General features: G+C 49.6%; 1 protein-coding gene across 1 annotated transcript in view; it reads left to right on the top strand.

Moving 5' to 3' along the window:
* MAP2K1 (mitogen-activated protein kinase kinase 1) overlaps positions 1–21,465 on the top strand; it is a 369,367-nt gene that overhangs the window by 48,569 nt on the left and 299,333 nt on the right. The gene's annotated exons all lie outside the window — the stretch shown is intronic.

Genomic DNA, 21,465 nt, shown 5'->3' with positions numbered 1-21,465 from the left:
ATGGGGTATGTTGATTTTCAGTGTGGACTGTAAACGGAGCCCTGCCTGGGAGAGGAGACACATGTGTTACTCCCAAGTTTCTGGGGGAGGACTCAGACACTTTTGTGGAATCATGTTGCAGCAGATATGTTTAAGTTAAATGCTTCTAAAATATTGTATTAAGCTCACAAAAATTTGCAATTTGGAGAACCTTAATCTAAGAAATGTACCCACAATTCAAGACTTGATTCAACTCTGTCTCATGTTCTAGGACCAAACCCCGCTATTTATTGATATTACAGACACTGGGTTTATGCTAGAGACCTAGTAAGTTACTGGAATGTATGTAGAAGGGGGGTGTACATTTGTGTAATTTTTGATGAAAAACCAATGTTGCAACACCCACTAAAAACAAAAATAATTTGTCATTTCTTAATCCAAGCGCTTAGAAACATCAGAGTTGGAACAGAGACTACCTTATGTGATATATGATGTGTGTATGTAATGTCAACCACTTGTGTATCTGGGAAAGGTGTTTAGTTATGAAAATGATTTTCTAAGGTAAGAGCAAAGGGGAGTGTTCTTTCTGTATGCCATAAAGATGACAACACATGACTCACTCTGACACACAACTCTGTTCTCCAGTAGGAGCACAGAAAACTCTTCAACCTATCAGAACCCTTAGTGGGTTGGGCATCCAGAATTAGCCGACCCACCCACTTTCTAAACACCTAAAAAGAGCCACTGGAAGCCAGATAGGACTTTCTTTTTCACTTTCTGCCGAGCATTTTGACTTCAGACTTCACATCCAGAGATCCAGACTTCAAATCCATCAATCTCCAGAGACCAGGAATTAACTCCAGAATTGTAGCAGAGAGGCCTGAATCCACAAGCTGAATCCTTTTTCAGCAGGCCTCCAAATCATTTGCAAACTATTCAACAGCCGGGCGAGCTGTTTGAATTTTGCCAAGAACTTTTGTCAGAACCAGAGACCAGACCACCGTGCAGTGGCGAAAACCTTTGTCAGAACCAGAGATCCAGACCGCTGTTCAGTGCCGCTAGCAGAGCTGACCCAGAAGGTAGAATCATCCAGTGAGCAGAACCAGGCGAGACCGTCCATGGCGAGGGAACCGCAGTCCAATCCTGACCTGATCCGTGGCGAAGTCGCATTCCTGTCCAAAATCTAGTGCGAGTACCCAGCTAGCACTGTGCCAAAACCAATCTCTTAGTTTAAAATAATCTAATCCAAACTATTTTAGCCTATTAGAACTGCCTCCTAGAATCGTGTCATTCTATCATCTTTAAAACTGAAAACTGTCATCTGTCATTCTGAGCTTTAAAATTTAAAATCCGAAAAACTACCTTTACTAAATCAGCTGTATCTCCGGAACCGTTTGTGCTAGGAGCAAGTTTTAACTGTCATCTTAAAGCTGAGATGCTACGCTTTCCAACAAACCTAAAACCGACTTGCTACCCCTTATAGTGCCTCCGTAATTGCGCTCGACGCACGCGACTAAATTGCTGCGATTTGACATTGTGCTTCATTTTAGCCAGGGGTAAAAATATTTGTCATTGCTTCCATCCCTGAAATCTGTTTTCAACCTAATGACCATCCCTGAATCATAGATAGGGCTAGCCTGAACTGATTCAAAGTATCTATCACCTACCCTGAACCTCCTATAGGGAATTAAAAGCAATTTGAGTATATTTTTCACTTCATTGCCACCACATTTAAAAGGATTTTGCCTGTGTTTAAAACTCCTACCTGTTTTCCTCTAAGCTTGCTAGAGGGGAACTGAATTATATTTTATTGCATTCCTGAGAACTGTGTGCTTTCATTCCATCTCTTTACCTTGCATAAAGGGGGGGTGAATTGTCAAAGAAAAGTGATTACATTGTCTTTTATTGAAGTCATATCAAGTTTATTTTCTGTACTGCATTTTTATTCATCATTGCATTGTCCTTGAAGCCATAAAAGCATTCTCAGCTACTTTATCCCCTCTCTATCACTTCTAAGCCATCAAAAAGAGTGTACCACTGTAACATTATCCATTGTTGATGACTATCATCTTCACAAGTGTGCTATCAAATATTAATTTACTATAAAAGTGTGATATATATATATATATATATATATATATATATTAGTTTCATTTTCAAATAAACCTTTTAATTTGCAAAACAAACCTACTTCTTGGGTCAGGGGGATTCTAAGAGAGCGGTGTTATATAAGGGTTGTCATCCAGAGTAAACAAACTGGACATAAAAATACATCAATAAGGGTTTCCCTCAGCATCCCAGACTAGGCATTGACTTAGCTGTAGTGTTGAATTGAATCCGCTTACAAAGTGGGGGCTCGTAGCCGGGGATTCTGGATTAGATCTATCACTTGTGCAGATTAATACAGTGTGCCAGTTGACAGGATACATATCCGGTTAGATCACCATGCTGTGTTACGCTGTAAAGCACTCCTCAAAGGAACGCTCTAAGGAAACGGTCTGTTTTGCAAAATAAAACACACACTTCTGTAAGTCAGGAAGGAACTCAAATTCTAGAATGACGACACTGGTAGACATCAAAATAGCCAGAGAGCACTTCTTACATAAGCTATTTGTGAGAGGTGAATGGACTGAGCAGGGCCAGGATGCGCGGTTGCAGGCAATCACACAACAGGTCACTGCAACTGGGTTAGATATCTGGAGAGATCAGGGTCCCTTACATGTGGCCCTGAGTGAACTATACATGGCTCCTAAAGCTAAAGATAAACACGACAAGATGGTTAGGATAGCGGCATATTTGTATCTATATATGGGAGCCATGCAGGACAAATGTGCTGATCTGGCAAATAGGCAACAGATCGCGTTAGAGAAGGCCCAAACTGACCTGGTCTCTTCTGAGCAGAGGATGCACAGAAGCCAGGAGTCAGAAAATGAGAGCAGACAGTATCTCATTAAAATCAAAGAGGACATGTGTATCCTGCAACAGGAAAAGTCTGACCAGGATACCAGATTTCTGGCCTTGCAGAAGGAGTACCAAGAAGGTTTGGACTCCCTACTGCAGAGCCAGAAAAAGCTGGAGCAACAATTAGATTTCAATAGGGCATGTGCTGAGCAGGTAGTTGCCCTGCAAAGCCAAAGCCACCTAGATAGGGAAAAGGCAGAGAGCAATAAACTGATCCTGAAAGACCTGGATACCCAGGCAGAGTTTGATCACGAGCGCCAGAAAGCTGGTGCCTTTCAAAGGCAAAGGGATGACCTGGCGGCACAGATGCAGACTCTTAGTCAGGAAAGGGACACCTTAGGCCAGGAAGTCTGCCATTTAAAAAGAAAAACTGAAGAAAATCACTTGGCCCTCCAGGGGCTGGGTGACCTCCAAAAAGAGCATCAGAACTTGTTAGGAGGGTGGAAGAGGCTCTGGCAAGAAAGGAGCAGGCCAGTAGGGTTGGGACTCAGGAGGTAACCCTCCTGCAGCAAAGACTGGCCCAGTACTCCAGGACCAATCAGGAGGCACAGAGAGAGAATGAGGCTCTCTGCCAGCACAATGATAGGCTCCAGCAACAGGTAGCCATGCAGGAGAGACTGATCGAGTCTAGTAAGGCCTTAACTGAGGAACTGAAAGCGCAGGCTCTTGCATTGCAACAGGGAGCAGGGGCTGATAGAGATGAGGTTCGCTGGGAAAGGGAAACGCCTGAGCATAACCTCAGGAGCCCTAGTACCAGAGGCCTTCATCTCTCCCAGTCCCTGGACTCTGCCACCCCCATGTCCCCTGGCGCACATGAGCACCCGGCCATAGGGATGGCAGATTACTATCCAGCCAAAAGTATGGGGCTCATAGGCCAGTACCACCCAGGAATGGATGGACGGGCATACGGGTATGGGCACCTAAGTACAGTGCAATTTAGTGGGGAACCCCAGGAGAGTAGGCCCACTAAGGGCATCCTGAAAACCTCTGCCCGGTTAAGTCAGTGGGGGGGGGGGGTACCCATCAAATCCTGGTAGCAAGGAGGGATCTGAAGACTCCTCTGAGCGTCACAGGAGACCATGTCCCCACATTCTGTAGCTATTCCCAGGCTCGCAGAATCCCGGAAAACCTGGAAGATCAGACGGGCACCTCTGGGAGCAGTGCTTCTGAATCAGAGGATGAATGGACCAGGGTTACCCGAACCAAAAAGGCCAATAAGGTGAAAAGGGCCTTGCTTAAGGACCCCTTAAAACAGATTAAGGCAATCAGGAGTGTCATCACGCCTTATCATAAGAACGCCAAGTATTCGGTTTGGGAACACTTGGAGCTCTATGAGCAAATGATGGAGACTTTCCATTTGAAGGACAGCAGTAGCTGCATCCAGTACGTCAAATGGACATTCTCCCCTGAATACTCCAGTTTCTTTGCGGGGCTGGAGGACCAAAACCATTGAAGATGGTCCACATATAGGGCGGCCATCTTGAAACATTTTTCTGTACATAGAAATCCTCAAGAGGCTCGCAAGGCAGCCTACAATTTGCAATGTGGGGAGGATCAGACCCCACAAGAATTCGTGCAAGAATTGAAGCGTGCCTTTGCGCAGACCACCAGAAGGGTGCGCACGGACAGCAGAGAATTCATTAACACATTTTTCCATGCTCTTCCCAAGTACATAATGACCCAGCTCATGAGAGATTTTCACGAGAAAAGATCTTTAGACTGGGTCATTGAGCAACCCACCCGCATCTATGAGGTGCAGAAACCATTGGAAAACAATCAGCCAAAAAAACCCCAAAACCAACAGCACCCCTGCTGCTGCTAAGGTGGCAGAGGTAAAGGTTGCCCCCGTTTTAGATTTGGAGATGGGGGGGGGGGCCTAAAACCCTGCCTGCACCAAATAATTCACAGCCCAGAAGGCCCTGGGGCCAGTCACAGACAGGGAGTCAAGGAGGTAGTCCCACAAATGGGGTCCCTCGCTCCCCTGACTATGTAAGTCCCCGCTACAAGCGAAATAGACAAATCCTGGGTTATGTGTGGACTCCTCCAGCCCAAGGGGGGGGAATCCAGCCAAGCACCTGACCCAGGGAACTTCCCTCCAAACTTCCCACAGGAGGGCAGAAATTCACCAAACCCTGGGCCGAACTTTTTCCCCAGGTATCCACAAGGTTTCCAGCCCCAAACTCATTCATCCTTCTTTCCCCAATTCCCTGAGCCCAGACAACCTAATCCGGGAGAGTGGAGGTCAAGGGTGGAGGGGTACCCAAATCTTCCCAACCGAGGGTATTACCAGAGAAGGGATAGCTACCCTTCCCGGGATCAGCCCAGGGGAGAAAAAGGAACCCCGTATCAGCCTGAGCGGGTTTCCCAACTTGAGCGCCAGGGCCAAAACATGGCACGGGATCTGGGTCACATGCTGAGGGCGCAACAGAACCCTCAGATGAGCATGCCACCACAGAATGCCCCAAACTCTGGGCCTGGTGCTCCAGAACAATGACGGGGGCAGCACCCCGATAACCCACCAGTTCCCTGGGAGGAGGCACAAGGGGAAGGGGGGTGTAAAGCCTTGGAGGAAGCTTCCTTTCCAACTTGTAAACAGCCCCTGGAAAACCAGGAACTGGAAACAAAATCTCCTACCCCTGAAAGTCTGCCACCCAAGAGAGGGGGGTAGGAGAAATAAAGGACCCAAACAGACCCACTTTGTGGAGGAGGTACAGTTCTTCCAATTTGAGGGAGAGGGATCCTCAGAGGAAACTGGGAAAAGGATCTTCTCCTTCAGAGATGGGGGAACTCCTCCCAAGGAAAAATGGGTCCCAAGAGATTCCAATCCAGACTGGGTGGATGTGGGGTTTGAGCTGTCGCCGCCCATCATCCTAGCCCAGAACCAACAAAACCAAACTTCCCTGGTTCAAACCCATCCTGGTGACTGCCTCCAAAATGGCAGGGGCGTCCCAGAACCGGAACCAAGGGAACCTAAAACCGAATCAACAGACTGGGTAGATGTGGGGATTGAGCCGTCGCCGCCCATCATTCTATCCCAGAACCAACAATAACAAAATCCCATGGGTCAAACCCATCCTGATGACTGCCTCCAAAAAGGTGGGGGTGGCCCAGAACCCGAAACCATTTCCAGTTGCCAACTTTTTCTTTCAGATTCCCCAGGCTCTCCACAGAATTCTGCCCAAATCTCTTCTCTCGCCATGTCCAAAACAAGAAAGTTAGCCCACCAGTTGTCCAAAAATGTGCATTATCTGTGCCCCCTTGAGGAGAAGGAGGGAAGATGTTATGCCCCGGTACAAGTACAGGGGCAGGGTACAATCTTGGCGCTGGTGGACACTGGATCTCAAGCCACCCTTCTGTCCAGAAGGGCCTTTGATGAACTGAATTCAGGTAGGGGGGAGAAGTACCAAATTCCCCTCACCTCTCTTCCTGGACAACTTCAGAACTTCGATGGGAAGGAAATTCCCATCGAGGGGACTGCAGAGTTGGACATTAAAATTGGGCGACACAAGGTGAAACACCCAGTCATAGTAGTAACTCCAGAGGGCACCCCTTGTTTACTAGGGAATGACCTCCTGAGAAGGTTGTCACCCCTAATAGATTGCGTAAACAAGGTCCTCTGGACCCAGACTAGCCGACCAATAAAATTAAAACAGAGTGTCAACCATGTTAGTTTAAATGGCACCTGCCACATGGTTGAACAAAAATCTGACCAAGTAGAATTTCACTTCCAGAACAACCAAATTCCAGACGTGACAGTAATAGCAGTACGACAACAGACTGGTGATGGGGCATCCTCTCTATTTCTGAAAATCAACCTTCCTTCCAGTTTAAGGTGATATTCCACACTGGAAGGGAACACTCTGAAATTCTTTACCAATCCACAATCAGACACTCCCACTCCTATAGTCCAGAAAGATGTGAAATCAGCTCAGAGCCTGGCCGATATTCAGCAAATTGGAGAACAGTTGTTCATCCCTGTTCAGTTAAATGATGGGAAGGACTCTGTTCTCGCTCGAGTGTGTGTGAACAACGGTAAGAGCTTCATCAGCGAAGCCATGTTCCGCCAACTCCCAAAAGATCCAGCCATTCCCAAATTCAAACTGATAGACAAATGGGAAATGGACCTGGAAGCACCCAATTCCAAACATCTCCTGCCAAGCAGGTGTATGGTCAAAATCTCCATTGGCAACAAGAGCATAGTCCATAATTGTTGGGTCATGCGAGACGTCACTGTGATGCTGGAAATGCATTGGAGGGACAGGGCCTCCCTGTCCTTGTCCTGTAGTCCTTTTTCATATTGTGTTCTGTGTTGTTTTCTGCCCAGGAGTCCATGTGGGACTCCTGGCAGTGCGGCTCTACCTAGTTTTGGTTTGGTGTACAGACCCATGGGATACCCTTATGGCACCCATGGGTGGGGGTGCAACCCTGTGCCCCTAGTGTATGTTTTTGGGCACCTGTGTGTGGCCCACAGAGCAGTGTATGGGCTGGTGGCAGCTCCATGCTGAATTTGACAGGTGCTCTGGGTGTTCTCCATTTTGGGATACCCAGGCCCTGCCATTGGGATTAGTTGATTCCTGATAGGAAACAAGATAGCCCCTGTGGCCTCTTGCTTTCTATTGCCTGTTACCTTGTTTCCCAAAGTCCTGGGAAGCCCTGACTCTGTCCCTTCCCCCTGACTGGCTGTTGGGTGGAAGTTCCATATATGGTGTTGTTGTGAAGGCCCAGCTAGACTGACTGGAGCCTTCCCAGTGACTGTATGTTGTGGGTACCTCCTGTGGGTGGGACCTGGGTGAATGGAGTGTGTGACCAATATACCCTCCTTGTTGTGGTTGTCTGGTTTCTGGCATGAGAGACAAAGACTGAGACAGCCCTGCCCGAAACTGGCCTGAATGCAGTGTGTAGTGTTGAATGGCTGGGTACTTGTCCCAATCCACATTCCTTGTTGTGAGTGTCTGAAAGGGAGGAGTGTGGCCTGAATGCACTGTGTGCCTGATTGGCTGACTGACTGCATGAATGCCCTTCTGTATGATTGGCTGCTGAGTGTGTGCCAGCAGTGTGGATGAGAGACAGAATAGTATATCTGGGGACCTCTCACCACTGGTAATTGTTCAGAAGCGTTCTGGAGCTGAGTCTCCACTCTAAGAGTAACTGGAACTGCTGATCCTCGACGCCCAGCTGGAAGAAGAAGACTTGCTGCTGCATTTGCTTCGACCGATCCGAAGGCTGCCGAAATCGTCGAAGACTGACCCGAGAGAGGACCTGGTAAGGCGCCCTCTTCCCGTGTTCCGAGGGACCATCGAGCACCGCTCCATCTTCGCCGAAGCGCCCTGGAAGTCAGACCCTCGAAAGGCTGCCGACCCGAGACGGGACCGCCGAGGAGATCGAAGTGAAGCACCCGGACATCGCCGCCGTCGAAGTCCATTGCCGTCGACCAGGGTTCGCAGGTTTGTGTAACCGCTGGAGGCCCGTCGAAGTTGTGTTGCCCAGCCGTGGGGACCACTTGACGCCGTGCCGCCGACGACCGGAGCCGCCCGCTCCTTTGCCTAAGAACATTTGAATCGAAGGACTCCCTCGTCCGCACAGTCGACCACTTTATCATGCCGGAGAAAGTCGAGGACGACCAACGCGCCGAGGAGAAACCTGCCGGTGGGTTTCCCGCCACCCGAAGACCACAAAGACTCGAACGACTCGACGCCCTTGCTGGGCCCCCGTCTCCACAATCTTTGCGGTCCAGAACTATTGTCACCGAGGTGCCCCGCACGCCTCTTCCTTGCAGGATGCCGACGCTCCGACGCCGACGAGCACCGCTCGGACGAAGCTGCCGCCTCATCGACGCCGTTCACCCGTGTTCTCCGTCGGACATTCGACGACCTGTGTCTCCCGCTTTAAAGGGCAGGCACTCAAGAAGGGTCGTCGATTCCCCGACGCCGAGTTCCTCGACGGACGTTCGACGCCCCGTGTCTCCCGCTTGAAAGGGAAGGCATTCAAGAAGGGCCGTCGATTCCCCGCCGCCGAACGCCGATTTCCTCGACTCTCCTCGACGCCTCTCGACGATCCGTGACTCCTGCTTGAAAGGGGGTCGCTCAAGAAGGGTCTGTCAACGCCTCTTCGAAGAACTCGACTCCACCAGGTACATTGGGGGGGTAAAAACATTATAGGAGGGAATAAGACTTGCAGAACAATATATGGACTGGGCTTGTGCTATATCTTTATTTTACAGGTTGCCCAGGTGGGGGGATCTCCACACAGAACTGTGTCTAGTGGTAGGGGCCAGTATTCTGCCTATTGCTCAACCATCTTATTTTCTCTCCTCTCTCTATTGCTGGTTTCACTCTATTGATCTATGTGACATTGTTACAGTATTGTTGATGCACTTTAATGAGATCTAATACAAAGGGTGGTACCACTTTAGAATTGTATATATTTGCCATTGTTGATTTTCCTAAGTACAAAGTGAGTTATTATGATAAGTGTACATAACCTTGAATATTGATTATATAAAGACTGTGTTCTAACCAATACAGTGTGTGGACGTTCCTTTGTGGGGGCTTTGGGACTACACTGTACTTAAGAACCAGCCTGCATCACCTCCTGAGAAGCTAGGCCTTGATTGCTCGACCATAGCTACCGAATAGAGAATCTAGGCTGGGGTCCTCTGTGCCTCCCCTCTACCATATAGAGAGCAGAAGTACAGACCACCCCCTACCAGTCCTCTACACTGGTGGCAGCGGTGGGATGCTTATGGTTTTAAGAATCAGTGTATAACCGTGCCACTTACAAAATATCTGCACTTTATTAAATTAAGGTTTAGTTGTGTACAAGATAACTGCATTACAAACAATGGAGTCTATTGCAAATGGAAAATTGACTCGGATGAGCTTGGAGGCTCTCCAGAGTGCTTGTGAAGCCAGGGAGTTAGACTTTGTGGATAAGTCTAGGGCTAAGCTGATAGCTGCCCTGGTGGACTACCAGACTGATGGTGAAACTCTTGATGAGGGGGGGAATGCAACCAATGAGGACTCTGCCCCTGGGGTTTCTGCTGAATCTGTTTCTGGGAATGCCGCCATTCCTGCTGCCTCTGTTCCAAACCCCAGCAATTCCTTGGAGCTTGAGTTATTAAGGATGACATTGGCCTTTGAATACCGCAAGTTGGAAATAGATGCTGAACTTAAGAAAGAGGAGTTGGCTCAACAAGTGGAGCTCAAGAATAAGGACCTTGAACTCAAGAGCCAGGACACTGAATGTCAGAGAATCCAGCTAGAGAAAGCTAGAGTGGAGACTTCAGCTAAAACCAGTAAGAGTGTCAGGTCCCCAGCCACCAAGTTTATGAAAGATTTGGTTGGTGTATTTGTGGAGGGTTCAGATATCCTCCAATGGATTGAAGCGTTTGAAATGGCTTGTGCGATTCATGATGTTGATAAAAGAGATTGGGCTAAGTGTTTGTTAAGCAGAGTGCCTCAAACTGGATATGACTGTATTCTGAAGCTGAGTGTGGAAGAAAGGGGTCCGTATGAGTGTATGAAGTCTGCTTTGATTGCCAAGTTTGGCAAGACACCTACCCAATACCTTAAAAGGTTCAGGGATTTTAAGAAAAGAGAGAATGTGTCTTGGGTTGACTGGGTGAGTGCTGCGCACATGAACATGATGGGGTGGATTGATGGATACAAGGTTAAGACTTTTGTTGAATTGTCCCACCTCTTGCTTTTTGAGCATTTTTCTGAAGCCTGTTCACCAGAGCTCCGTCAGTATGTGGCTGACCAGAACATTTTGGACCCCTTTAAGCTGGCTAGGTTGGCTGACAAGTGGGTCTCCCACCGGGTGTCCCCTAAGGACTCCAGTGGGAAGGACAAGGACAAAGAAAAGGGGGCCTCTCAGAAAGCTGAGGAGTCCCACAAGCAGACACGGTCGGGTAAACCTAAACCTTCCTCTCCCAAGACCCAAAAATCTAGTGGGGATAAGTCATCTGTGGGTGGGAATAAGAGTAGTGGTCCACCTGCTGCAAAGCAGGCTCCCAGTGGTTCCAGTACCGTACCCCGCACTCCTGGCACTTGTTGGGACTGTGGGGCTCTGGATCACAGAAGGGGTGACTCCAAGTGTAAAGGTAAGGCACTTGGAGTACAGGCTGTCAGCCTGACCTACCCTTACCCCGTGTCTGAGGTGGAGGCCACTGTCCTCCCCTCCTCTACCGGGATCACATTTGGTGCTCTGGTAGAGATTTCCTTAGTGTCCCTTGGGGCCTGGGACCAGTATGCGGAAGTACTGGCGACTATCCCACAGAACACCCGTAGGTTTTTGAGAAGTGTCCTCTTGAATGGCCGGCCTTCTACTGGTTTGAGAGACACTGGGGCAAGCATGACAGTGGTGGACAGGACCCTGCTCAAGCCAGAGGACTATGTAGGTGCTCCTCTGAGAACCACCAGGTTAGCTGGTGGGCCTCCCAAATTATCGCCTGTAGCCTTAGTCACACTCATGATTGGAGACAAGACAGCAAAGCTTCCTGTCCTGGTTCAGGACAATGTCCCTGCTAACATTCTGTTAGGAAATGATCTAGTAGAGTTGGGGTTGATCTCGGATGGTCTTCCCATGACTGCTGCTGCAGTCACTAGGTCACAGGTGACACCGGGTCTGGCTGTGAGTCAGGTACCCGAGCCAAAGGCGAGGCCTAAGGCAAGAAGAAGGAATACCAAGAAGGCCACCTCTGTGGACGGAACACCTTCTCTTCCTGCTGTTCCGACAGCACCCATTGGGATCCATGCTCCGCACGGGCTGGGTCCAGTGGAAAACCCAAACTCAACTCCTGTGGGAGAAGAGACAGAAGACTCTCCTGTGGGAGAGGTTCTCAACCCGGAGGATCATCCCGACCTTCAATGCTTGTTAGCTGAAGGGGGACCCTCCCGGGCAGACTTCTGTAAGGGACAGAGAGAGTGCCACTCTCTCGAGGGACTGAGGAAACAGGCCCTGTCCCAGGCACAAGGAGAAGTGCCTAGGACATTCCGGATTTATTGGGAGGGTGAGCTCCTTGTTAGTGAGCCCACTAAGCCTGAACCTGGTGCCCTCAAGAGGTTGGTGGTACCCCAGGTTTACAGGCCCTTCCTACTGCAGTTGGCGCATGAGGTGCCCTTGGATGGTCATCTTGGGACCAAGAAGACTAAGCAGAGGCTCCCTGCCCATTTCTACTGGCCACGGATGGGAGTAGAGGTGGAGTCCCACTGCAGGACCTGCCCAACTTGTCAGTTGTCTGGCAAGACTGGAGGCAGGGTCATTGCCCCACTGCAGCCATTGCCAGTGGTTGGCACACCATTTGAGAGGGTGGGCATCGACATCATCGGTCCCCTTGACCCTCCCACTTCAGGTGGACATCGGTTCATCCTGGTCTTGGTAGATCATGCCACCAGGTACCCTGAGGCAATACCCCTTCGGACTGTTACTGCCAAGGTGGTTGCCAGGGCTCTCCTGGGCATTTTCACCCATGTTGGATTCCCCAAGGAGGTTGTCTCTGACAGAGGATCCAACTTCATGTCTAGTTACATGAAAACCATGTGGAAAGAGTGCGGGGTAACCTAAAAGTTCTCCACCTCTTACCACCCCCAGACCAATGGTCTGGTTGAGAGATTTAATAAAACTCTCAAGGGCATGCTAGGGGCTTTGGAAGAACCCGTAAGGAGGAAATGGGATCTCCTCCTGCCATGCCTGCTGTTTGCTTACAGAGAGGTACCTCAAGAGGGTGTTGGTTTCAGCCCCTTTGAGTTACTCTTTGGACATCCCGTGAGGGGGCCCCTCGCCTTGATCAGAGAAGGATTGGAAGCCACCCCTCCAGGTCCCGCCATGCAAGTGGGGGACTATGTGTTAGGCCTCAGACGGAGGATGACACAGATGATGGGTCAGGCAACAGCAAATCTCAAGGCCAGCCAGGAATTGAATAAGTACTGGCATGACCTTAAAGCCTCGCCAGTGGATCGGACTCCGCGACAGGAAATCCTTATGATGGAACCTACCAAGCCTAGAGCTTTGGCAGACAAGTGGACTGGACCCTTCAGGATCATCTCCAAGATGGGCGAAGTCAATTATCTGGTTGACCTGGGAGCCTCTGGGGTAGCCCCTCAGGTATTCCATGTCAACAGGCTCAAGCCTTTCCACCGGCGAGCAGAAGTCTCATGTCTCTTGCTAGCTTCAGGGCAAGAAGAGGATGAGAGTGAGCCCCTTCCTGATTTGCTGCATAGCAACCCTCAGGATGGCTCAGTGGAGGGAGTAGATCTCTCTCCGGATTTGACAACAGAGCAACAGAGGGCCTGCAGGGCTTTGCTCCAACAGTATGCCTCTCTGTTTTCACTGACGCCAGGCCTTACACCGTGGTGTAGGCATGAAATTGACACTGGTGACAGTGTGCCTGTCAAAAGCAGGTGCTACCGTATGTCAGATACCGTCAAGAACCACATCCAGGCTGAGGTCGCCAAGATGTTGGATCTGGGTGTAATTGAACCCTCAACCAGTCCCTGGTCCAGTCCAGTGGTCCTTGTCCCCAAGGCAAGTTCCCAGGCGGGTACCAAGGATTGGAGGTTCTGTGTGGACTACCGAGGAGTCAATGCCGTCACCAAAACTGACGCGCACCCATTGCCCAGGGCTGATGAGCTCGTGGACACCATAGGTGCTGCCAAATTTGTGAGCACCTTTGACCTTACCTCAGGCTATTGGCAAATAGCTCTGACGGACCATGCCAAGGAAAAGACGGCCTTCTCAACACCTGAGGGACTCTACCAGTTTAGGGCCATGCCTTTTGGGTTGAAGAATGCCCCTGCCACCTTCCAGAGATTGGTCAACCACGCGCTCAGTGGGCTGGAAGCCTTTTGTGTGGCTTACTTAGACGACATTGCCGTCTACAGTTCCACCTGGGAAGAGCATTTGACACATCTGGATAAGGTGTTGCAGGCCTTGAAAAGGGCTAACCTCACTATCAAGGCCACCAAGTGCCAGATAGCTCAGGGGAAAGTTACCTATCTTGGTCATGAGGTAGGAGGGGGTCAAATCCAACCTCTCTCCAGTAAAGTACAGGATGTACAGAACTGGGAGACTCCCACTACTCAAACCCAGGTGAGAGCCTTTTTGGGCCTCACTGGGTACTATCGCAATTTCATGGCAGACTATGGAACCATAGCTGCACCCCTGACAGCTCTATCTTCCCCCAAACAGCCTAGGAAGGTTAATTTGACCGAAGACTGTCAGAGGGCCTTTGATGGCTTGAAAGAAAGTCTGTGTAGGGCACCTGTGTTGTGTGCGCCTGACTACAGCCGACCCTTTATCGTCCAGACGGATGCCTGCGACACCGGAATTGGAGCTGTCTTGTCCCAGTTAGATGACAAAGGGAGAGAACATCCTATCATATTCATCAGTAGACAACTCAAGGGTAGAGAATTTAGGTGGGCTACTGTTGAAAAGGAGTGTTTTAGCATAGTTTGGAGCCTTAGGCGTTTTAGGCCCTACCTTACGGGGTCTACCTTCAAGGTCCAAACAGATCATAAGCCCCTGAAGTGGCTTATGCAAATGAAGGGTGAGAATCTGAAATTGCTCAGGTGGTCCATTAGCCTGCAAGGGCTAGACTTCACCATAGAGCACCGACCAGGGAAGAGTCACAATAATGCAGATGGCCTTTCCAGAAGGTATGTTGACCGTCTGGATGAGGGTGTCTATCCCGTGGGAGATTAGGCACCCTCCACCTCAGTCTGGGGGGGGCGACTGTGATGCTGGAAATGCATTGGAGGGACAGGGCCTCCCTGTCCTTGTCCTGTAGTCCTTTTTCATATTGTGTTCTGTGTTGTTTTCTGCCCAGGAGTCCATGTGGGACTCCTGGAAGTGCAGCTCTACCTAGTTTTGGTTTGGTGTACAGACCCATGGGATACCCTTATGGCTCCCATGGGTGGGGGTGCAACCCTGTGCCCCTAGAGTATGTTTTTGGGCACCTATGTGTGGCCCACAGAGCAGGGTATGGGCTGGTGGCAGCTCCATGCTGAATTTCACAGGTGCTCTGGGTGTCCTCCATTTTGGGATACCGAGGCCCTGCCATTGGGATCAGTTGATTCCTGATAGGAAACAAGATGGCCCCTGCGGCCTCTTGCTTTCTATTGCCTGTTACCTTGTTTCCCAAAGTCCTGGGAAGCCCTGACTCTGTCCCTTCCCCCTGACTGGCTGTTGGGTGGAAGTTCCATATATGGTGTTATTGTGAAGGCCCAGCTAGACTGACTGGAGCCTTCCCAGTGACTGTATGTTGTGGGTACGTCCTGTGGGTGGGACCAGGGTGAATGGAGTGTGTGACCAATATACACTCCTTGTTGTGGTTGTCTGGTTTCTGGCATGAGAGACAAAGACTGAGACAGCCCTGCCCGAAACTGGCCTGAATGCAGTGTGTAGTGTTGAATGGCTGGGTACTTGTCCCAATCCACATTCCTTGTTGTGAGTGTCTGAAAGGGAGGAGTGTGGCCTGAATGCACTGTGTGCCTGATTGGCTGACTGACTGCATGAATGCCCTTCTGTATGATTGGCTGCTGAGTGTGTGCCAGCAGTGTGGATGAGAGACAGAATAGTATATCTGGGGACCTCTCACCACTGGTAATTGTTCAGAAGCGTTCTGGAGCTGAGTCTCCACTCTGAGAGTAACTGGAACTGCTGATCCTCGATGCCCAGCTGGAAGAAGAAGACTTGCTGCTGCATTTGCTTCGACCGATCCGAAGGCTGCCGAAATCGTCGAAGACTGACCCGAGAGAGGACCTGGTAAGGTGCCCTCTTCCCGTGCTCCGAGGGACCAACGAGCACCGCTCCATCTTCGCCGAAGCGCCCTGGAAGTCAGACCCTCGAAAGGCTGCCGACCCGAGACGGGACCGCCAAGGAGATCGAAGTGAAGCACCCGGACATCGCCGCCGTCGAAGTCCATTGCCGTCGACCAGGGTTCGCAGGTTTGTGTAACCGCTGGAGGCCCGTCGAAGTTGTGTTGCCCAGCCGTGGGGACCACTTGACGCCGTGCCGCCGACGACCGGAGCCGCCCGCTCCTTTGCCTAAGAACATTTGAATCGAAGGACTCCCTCGTCCGCACCGTCGACCGCTTTATCCTGCCGGAGAAAGTCGAGGACGACCAACGCGGCGAGGAGAAACCTGCCGGTGGGTTTCCCGCCACCCGAAGACCACAAAGACTCGAACGACTCGTCGCCCTTGCTGGGCCCCCGTCTCCACAATCTTTGCGGTCCAGAACTATTGTCACCGAGGTTCCCCGCACGCCTCTTCCTTGCAGGACGCCGACGCTCCGACACCGACGAGCACCGCTCGGACGAAGCTGCCGCCTCATCGACGCCGTTCACCCGTGTTCTCCGTCGGACGTTCGACGACCTGTGTCTCCCGCTTTAAAGGGCAGGCACTCAAGAAGGGTCTTCGATTCCCCGATGCCGAACGCCGAGTTCCTCGACGGACGTTCGACTCCCCGTGTCTCCCGCTTGAAAGGGAAGGCATTCAAGAAGGGCTGTCGATTCCCTGCCGCCGAACGCCGAGTTCCTCGACGCCTCTCGACGATCCGTGACTCCTGCTTGAAAGGGGGTCGCTCAAGAAGGGTCTGTCGACGCCTCTTCGAAGAACTCGACTCCACCAGGTACATTGGGGGGGTAAAAACATTATAGGAGGGAATAACACTTGCAGAACAATATATGGACTGGGCTTGTGCTATATCTTTATTTTACAGGTTGCCCAGGTGGGGGGATCTCCACACAGAACTGTGTCTGGTAGTAGGGGCCATTATTCTGCCTATTGCTCAACCATCTTATTTTCTCTCCTCTCTCTATTGCTGGTTTCACTCTATTGATCTGTGTGACATTGTTACAGTATTGTTGATGCACTTTAATGAGATCTAATACAAAGGGTAGTACCACTTTAGAATTGTATATATGTGCCATTGTTGATTTTCCTAAGTACAAAGTGAGTTATTATGATAAGTGTACATAACCTTGAATATTGATTATATAAAGACTGTGTTCTAACCAATACAGTGTGTGGACGTTCCTTTGTGGGGGCTTGGGGACTACACTGTACTTAAGAACTAGCCTGCATCACCTCCTGAGAAGCTAGGCCTTGATTGCTCGACCATAGCTACCGAATAGAGAATCTAGGCTGGGGTCCTCTGTGCCTCCCCTCTACCATATAGAGAGCAGAAGTACAGACCACCCCCTACCAGTCTTTACAGCCACTGCCGCCTTTTACTTAGGCAGTGACATTCTCAATCGCTTTGCCATTAGTTTGGACCTAATAAACTTCAAAGCTTGGTCCCGATTAGCGGATAATCCCATGGGCTTTGATGATCCAGAAAAAGCATTTAGGTCAGCACAATTGCTACCTTATGCAGTTGAAATTCATCCCGGAAAGGACCCGACAATTCTCCCTGGAAGTGAACGTTAAAAGAGGAAAAAAATTGAAAAACCCTGATGCTTATATTCATCTAAATGCTTCTCTCCAACAGCAAGGGTTGGGGGTAAACCCAACACCATTAGTCAACATAGAACATGACACCATTCCAATAGAGGTGGATAACAGCGACTTAAAGAGTATTACACTAGCCGCAGGCACCATTATTGGAATGGCGGTTGATGACCGACATTTCTCCATTGATTTAGGAAATTAACTGTTAGGACCAATCCCCAAGGACTGTTTTGACAGTGACAGTGAGGACAATACAACACCAGACAGGATTTTCACCCGGCATGGGGGGAACTTCCTGGTGTACACTTCTTGCCCTTATGGTAAGGAAGATGTGACTTGTGACTTCAGGAGGGATGAGGTATTTTTCCAGATCCATGAGGGCTGCCTTTCCCACCTGAAGCCTCCAGTCCAAATCAGCACTCTGACCAGGGACTTCTCCACCCAGCTGGAGGAGGCCGCTGCGATAGCTAAACCAGAAGTCTTTCCAGGCTTCAGGCAGATGGTGGAAGAGAGAGTCGACCTAGCTGATGCCTGCGTGACTCTGGAACAGAAGCAAAAGTTGAAACAAGTTTTCTTGGATTTCCAAGATCTCTTTGCGGTAGACTCATATGACTGTGGTCGCACCGACATCCACACAACAACAATTCCCACGGACCGTGGCATGACTCCAGTGTTTGTGTAGCAATATTGCTTGCCTCTCGCATCCATGGAGTCCCTTACTGAAATAATTAAGAACCTTGAGTCCCGGGGAATAATCCGTCCAGTCCACAGCACTTTCAATAATCCGGTGCTGGGAATATTGAAGCCAAATGGCCAGTGCAGACTCTGCGCCGACCTTAAGGAGCTCAACAAATGGGTCCATACTTCCCGATGGCCTCTGCCCTACATTGACCAAGGGCTAGCCCAGATTCAGGGGTCACAGGTATTCACAGCAATAGACCTGACCAATGGATACTGGACAGTGCCTGTCAGTAGGGAGGACCAATACAAACTGGCTTTTAGCTTTGGGGGCCAGCAGTACACATGGACCCGAACTCCTTTCGGATACCTCAACTCCGGCAATTAATTCAACATTTTCCTACATAAGGCCATGCCCGACCTGGGTGCGAGGGGTAACCTGGCTTATGTAGATGATGTCCTCATCAAAAGTTCATCTGTGGAGGAACACATAGCGGAGATCCGTTATGTTCTGACGCAGTTGAGGGCCGCCGGAGCAAAACTTTCCTTTCAGAAAGCACAGTGGTGTAGAACCTGTGTTAATTTCTTGGGGCATGAGATTACTCCTCAGGTTCTCTGTCCCCAGGAAAAGAAAGTGGAAGCACTTCAGAAACTGAAGGATCCCACAACTCTGCGGGAACTAAGGAGCCTCCTTGGACTGACTAATTACAGCAGAAAGTTCATTGAAGGCTACGCAGAGATCACTAGACCCCTGATTCATCTCTTGAAGGGGGGGGTCAAGTGGGAATAGGGTCCAGAACAATCCGAGGCAGTAAGACAACTCAAGAGAAGCCTCTCACAAGCGCCTTGCCTAGCTTACCCTGTCAGAAACAAGGAGTTCTTCCTGGAGACAGGGTTCTCTAATACGTGCTTGACGGCAGTATTATACCAAAAGCATGACAAGGTCAATAAAGTAATCTATGCGAGTAAAACTTTATCCTCTGTGGAGGAAAAATTCAACGATTGTGAGGTGTGGGCATTGAAGAATTACCGCCCGTTTATCCAGGGGGAACACATCATAGTGGAGACTCCATACCTGCCTCTGCAATATCTCCAAAGTGACAGAATCCGGGCCGGAAATGTGAGTAATTCCCGAATTAATTCCTGGATTCTGTCAATGCAAGGCTTTCCTGTGGAGGTCAGATATGGCCAAAACAAGAAGAGTCCCCTCGCGCAAGGTCTGGCTGACTTGCATGATTGTCCCAGAGAAAACTGTCTAGAGGACGAAAGTCTAAAAATCAAGGACAACATGGAGGCATACCTTAATTCCCCACACAACGTCTTTGAAGAAAAGTGTGAGGGAATGCCCACTGTCTGTGGATGGATGCTCTTACCATGTTGACAACAATGGGGAAAAAGAACTGGTGGCCGGCGTAGGGAATGCATGGGTGAATGAGTCCCCAGAACCCTCCGCTGGATACAAAATTGGTCCCCGAAGTAGTCAGGTGGCAGAATTGATGGCTGTGTATCAAGCCATCCTCACTGCTGTCCAACATCAACTCCACGAACTGGTCATAATCACAGATTCGGATTATGTACGGAACGGGTTCGTGGAGCACCTGGTTAACTGGAAAACCAGAGGCATGCTATGTGCTAATAACAAACCTTTGAAACATGGGAAGGCAATCCAAAACATTGATCTGGTCACCTCGAATGGGATGACCATCTACTGGAAGAAGATCAAGGGTCATTCCAAAGTAGAGGGACCAGACAAAACTGGAAATGACTTAGCTGATCAGCTGGACAAAACCGGGGCCATCCAAGGGGATCTAATAGAGATTGAGTCCCTGTTGGGGGAAATCCAGGTCACTGCTATCACTAGGTCCCAGACAAATGCTCACAATGATCTTTCAACTGCACAATGGAATAAGGAGACCCCTGATGCTGATTTGATTATAGCTCAGAAAGGGGATCCAATAATTGGTAAGTTTTACCAACACATTGAGGACCCTGAGAACTTTCCCCTGACGGATACCGATTACATTGGGAAGGAGGACCTTAGAGTGTTGATGAAATGTCCAAAGATGTTCCGAATCCAAGACGGTTTGTTGGTAAGGAAATCCCAAGCTGGCCATGATCAGTGGGTAGTCCCTACCTCATTCCGAAGCCTGATGTTAAGTCGGGCCCATGATGCGGCCACCGCCGGTCATAGGGGGTTTCACACTTGAGATCTTAAGAGAGGTTGCATACTGACCACACATGGGGCAGGACCTCGACCAATACTTGAAGGGGTGTCTTGTCTGTGCACAATTTCAGCCATCATCCCTCACACCGTGTGCCTCTCCAAAAGAGGGGGATGACACTGCCATGGTCAGATTTGCAAATCGACTTTGTAGGCCCCGTGATTCGCTCGTCTAGAGGAAACAAGTACATGTTGACGGTTACATGCTTGTTTACCAAGTGGGTGGAATGTCTCCCGGCCCCAAACTGCAAGGCAGAAACAGCAGCTGCCCTGATGATTAATCACATCTTTTCCCGTTTTGGTCTACCTCAAAGGATTGAGTCAGACAGAGGTAGCCATTTCACCAGCGAGGTAATGACAAAGATGTGGGAGATACTGGGTGTCAAAAGGAAGCTACATATTGCTTACCGGCCAGCTTCTTCTGGAGCAGTAGAGAGATACAACCGAACCATTGTGAGCATATTAAAAAAGTTTGTGGCAGATTCTGGGCCAAGTTGGGATATCCGATTACCTCTGGTCCTAACGGCCATCAGATCTACCCCTTCATCTGCAACTAAAATGTCACCGTTTGAGCTGATGACTGGACGCAAGATGGTGCTTCCCCAGCATTTGCTCTACAGGACCCAAGAGCAGACATTGATAAATGCCTCCACAACTCATGAGTATGTGGAGAATTTAAAGAAACACCTCCAACATGCTTTTGCCTATGCTCAGCGGAATCTAGAAAGATCAGCTGATAGCATGAAAACCCACTACAATCTGAAGTCCACCAGGAAGGAATATACTGTGGGAGACCGGGTCTATCTATACAATTTCCACAGGAACCAGGCCAAACGGCGAAAATGTTTGCCTACATGGAAGGGACCGTTTGAAATTATAGACAAGGTCTCCCCAGTAGCGTATAAGATCCGCATCCCCAAAGGTAGTCTGGCGGAAGGGGAAGACAAGTGGGTACATATAAATCAGCTAAAGTGTTGCCATCCCAAGCACACTCTGCAGCAACTGGAGGAGTCCTCTGCAATACCAGAGGGGAACGCTCCAGATTAATTCAGTTCCACCCTAAAATCTCCCACATATAGTCTCTAAAATATTATGATTCTTGTATGCAACTGTCTTTGAATTATATTTTTTTCAAAATAAGAATGCTATGTCTCTTGATTTATAAAATGTACATGCCG

Source organism: Ambystoma mexicanum, chromosome 11, assembly GCF_040938575.1.
Source record: "Ambystoma mexicanum isolate Mex_15411 chromosome 11, UKY_AmexF1_1, whole genome shotgun sequence".
Lineage (NCBI taxonomy): Eukaryota > Metazoa > Chordata > Amphibia > Caudata > Ambystomatidae > Ambystoma > Ambystoma mexicanum.
This window is presented reverse-complemented; position numbering and strand designations above follow the sequence as displayed.